A 4,340-nucleotide genomic window follows, 5' to 3' on the forward strand; every position below is an offset into this window, starting at 1 on the left:
GGTTCCTTTTCTGTACAAGGTGATCTACTCTTAGAATGGTTGCTTGTGGGTACCATATAGTTTAACTCTCCCTCCTCCCAAAGGAGTCTATCCAACTCAAAACTTGATTATAAATTATTAGTGCTAATTTAACCTATAGCTTCTGTTTTACTGTGCTTTGGGTAGTTCAGGATTACTGGGATCTCTTTATTGTGTCACTAGTTCAGATGAGCCAAATGGACAGCACAGGGGCCTAGAGTCCTGAGGACCTCTCCATACCCTTCTATAATGCGTTAACGAGGAGCCAAGATGTGAGATATCTGCATGTACTTTGAAAGCATCAATTCAAACTTCACCTGTTTAAATGAAAAAAAAAAAAAAAACAATTAAAAAGAAAAAGAAAGTTCGTGCATCTCATCAAGAAGTGAAAATCTCTTCCCTGCTCTAGTATTCAACCTAATTCCCTGCAAGGTGTTGATTGGCAGTCAGGGAAACTGTTTGGTTTTACCCACCAAGGGTATTAACCCTCACCCCTCACACCTGCAAACAGGTCCATGGTGAAAACCATAAAGCAGAGAGATGACCACAAGTGAGCACATTATCCTGTGATTTAGGCTGGATAAACTCTCCAAAACGGTGGCCTTTCCAAATTAATGTTGCATTTGTAAAACAAAGATCTGAGTCATGTAGCTGTCCAAAGATCCCCATGGAAAGGAAGCCCAGGCATCTGTTTTCTGTATCTCTCTCTCACGAGCAGGGCAGCCCGGCTTCCCTACCTAAACCCCGTTGCTTGTCTTTGCACAATCACGAGTCGCTTATAATAGAAATAGTTTTGTCTGTATGTAGTGGAAAACACCAGTTTAAACAGGATGTTGGAGATCACGATGCCTGACCCAGAACACGGGCCAGGGCAGACATGAAAGCCCAAGCGTTTCATTCACAAAGGTTTTCTGGGACTAGCTCCTTCTCAGCCTAAACAGAGTCACGCACAGGCTGGCCCAGACACTCCCACACCGCTTGCAGAGAGGAAGCATTTGCTTTGAATGCTCTGCAGAGCTGCAGCCTCCGTGGATGGCGGCCACGAGCAGGACTGGGAGCAATTACCAGCTGAAGAGCACGTTCCTCTGCAAAGGAGCCCTTCTGCCAGCTCCAGTCCTGGAAGAGCATGAGGGAAGGAGCCCAGGCTGTCCCACGCCTACTTGTTTTCTTTCCCCTCAGTGGGACAGTTTCAACTGATTTTGATTACCCTGGCGCCAAATAAATGAAAACATTTCATAGACATATAATCATCCATCACTGTGAAGAAAGGAAAAATGTTTCATGTTCAGTGTGTTTATAAATACACTTAATGAAAAAAGGACAGTGCTGTCTTTCCTACCAACACACTACTGCTGCTGTTGGTCAGATAGCCTGGTTCTCCATCACCCCAAAGCCCCCACCAATCGGCCCTCAGCCATTTCACTCTGACAGCTGATGGTGGCCGAAGTTAAGTCAAGAGCAAGGACCTTCCCTCCAAGGCCACCTTGCTCTCCCACTCTTTCCTCAAGACAGGGGCGGGCTATGGAGCCAGGAAAAGGTAAGAGGCTTGCAAATTAGGAAAGCAAAAGCCACCTATTGTTTCCATCTGGCTAGATCAAGGCAGAGGACGCATGCGCAGAATTAGGGCAGCCCTTGCCTGGGGTTTCGTTTAAATGAAGTGCAGGTGGAGTGTTGCACAGCATATGGGTTATGTCAATGCCCAGAAGTGGGGGAAAGCCTTTGCACGTCCCTGTTTTTGTACATTCCATGTGTAATGCCACTTAAGGTGATTTTGAGATTAGGATTTATAGGTACAGCGATAAATCTTTGGGAGAATGAAATCTAATTCTCTCTGACATCTCTCTTATCCGGGCTGGGTCTTTTAATTTTGGATTCCATATGTTTTTAGGAGCAGTAAATACCAAAGATCTGTCTCAGAGGCATTAGCTGTTGACTAAGAATTCTGGATGTATGGTCAAACAGTGTGGGCTGTCCCCAACACAAATTCATTCAGGTTGGGTCCCTTTCCCTAAATGTCATTTTTACTTGTCAAATATTTGTAGTTATATTTAACTCAGAGGCAGGAGGAGGATACTTCAATATGGAAAAGACTCCTGATAAGTCGTTTATGCAAAATCTATCACCTTTTATACACCAGGAGCTCTACAAGAGGAGGGAAATCCATCCATTCAAATGCTTCAGAGCAGCTCTTATCAATGTTATCAGAGACTGATTCTTATTTCCACAAGGACTACAACATCAACACAGGCAGCAGTAGAGAGAGAAGTCCCCATTATACTGTGACATCACAAAATCTGGAAGAAGAGAAGTTGTGACATTAGTGATTCTAAAAAGTGTGTTAATTCTTTAAGCAGCAGTCAGATTTTCAATGTGGCACCCTCCTTGAATGTGGGAGCCACCCAGGGCAGGAAGTAAATATCTACTCCTCCAGAAAGTGGCATTACAGCCCTGTGTCTAAAACCTCTCTGCATTTCAAGCAGGGTCTTGTGATAGCTTCAGCAGGAGAGATGGCCTTCTCTTATTCTCAGGGTGCATCAGACTCAGTCTGTGAGTGGAGTAAGAAAAATGTCATTTCTGCAGGTTTAAATATTCCCTGTAAATACTGTTCAGAATGCACCAAAGGAGTGGAGGTGAGGCAAGCATGGCTCCTCCTCCTCAAATGAAATAGCAGTGGTGGTGGCTCACATATGCACTGAGAGTTGTCATTTACAAAGCAATTCAGCATGCATTGTCCCACTGGATTTTCCTAGTAACCTGGGGGAAGAGAGAAAATGTGACCAAGGACATGACAAGACTAGTACATGATCAAGAGGGCGTAAAGAGTTCAGGGACCCTGAACCAGCTTCCCACCCCCATCCTTCTCTCCACTTCACTACGCTGCTTCTGGTGCCCACAATGGAAGGAAACTAGGGACAATGGAAGGACACCTGGTGGTTTGGGGTCTTTAGTTATCTATTCTATGTTGAAAGATTGATTCTAAAAAGTAATTCTAATTCTTAAGCCTCCTTGCATACATTCCCTGTGGAATGTAGCTTTGAATCTCTTCTCTCCAAGAGATGGAGTCTCCCACTCCCCAAATTGGGCTGGCCTTGTGACTTGCTTAGGCTGATAGAAACCTTAGTCCTAGAGAACTGTATGTGTTTCTGGTCACCCTCTGTCACCTCTATGTAAACCTTGCTTGCATGAGCATCCTGGAGGACAGGAGACCACATGGAGGCTGTCCCCATGAGGCCATCCTATACAGGAGAGACCCCAGCCAAGATCAGCAGAGCTGCTCATCCAACTGTTAGCTGACCACGATGCGTGTTTGAGCCCAGCTGAGACCAGAATAATTGCCCAGCTTTTCCCACAAACTTGAGAACAATGATACATGTTCATTGTTAAATGCACTCAGATTTTTGTAGGGTGTATAAGGTACAGCATGATTGTGACAATGGATAATTGACACAGCACTTAACAAAAATTTGATGGGGTTCTACCACTTGCTGAATTCCAAAGGCAGCATAGGAGGGAATGAGATATCCCCTTTGTACTCGAAAGTCACAGTCTGTCAGAGAAGATAAGACTATAGCTAGTGTCTGAGTTTGTACAGAGTTAACTATGTGTGTGTGTTAAGATGTGCCTGAGTACTTGGAGACAGGAAAGATCTAATGATCATTTGGAATTTCTTCGCAGACAATCCAATGAACTGCTAGATCATGTCTCTCCACTGAATAAGACCTAAAATGACCCAAATGTATCCTACCTTTTATAACATGGAAAAATGCAGGCCTAGGCATGGCCAGCTTCTATTATGCCTTTAGAAAGTGTCTTCCATCTCCAAAGGGAACATGTTACCCCTTTGTAGTATAATTGAACACCTTATAAATAATGTACACTGTGGAGACAAAAGACAATAAAATTGGGGAACTACCTCCTAGGAACCCTCTGAACTTTAAATATTTCTATTCATCTTAAATAAATGATCTCAGTGTTGATCTACAAAGCATGTGAAATTTGAATTCTTGTTGAAACAAACCTCCTCTTCCCTATCTTGGTTGATTCTGGGATTGATAGTGAAAACAGAGAGTAAAGGAAAAGGTAGAGAATAGCCTGAGCAGCAAAACAGTGAGGACTTAGGCAGAATTTGAAATCATGGTTCTTCCGCTTTCTTTCTATATGGTGTTGGAAATTATATAGTTTCTTTATGACTCAGTTTTCTCATCTGCAAAATGGGGGGTAAAAATAGTGTTATGAAAATTAAATGAGGTGATCTGTGTCAGATACTAGACGGGCAACCAATGATAGTCACTACATAATTAGTAAGCACTTAATTCACTCCA

Source organism: Castor canadensis, chromosome 5, assembly GCF_047511655.1.
Source record: "Castor canadensis chromosome 5, mCasCan1.hap1v2, whole genome shotgun sequence".
Classification (NCBI taxonomy): domain Eukaryota; kingdom Metazoa; phylum Chordata; class Mammalia; order Rodentia; family Castoridae; genus Castor; species Castor canadensis.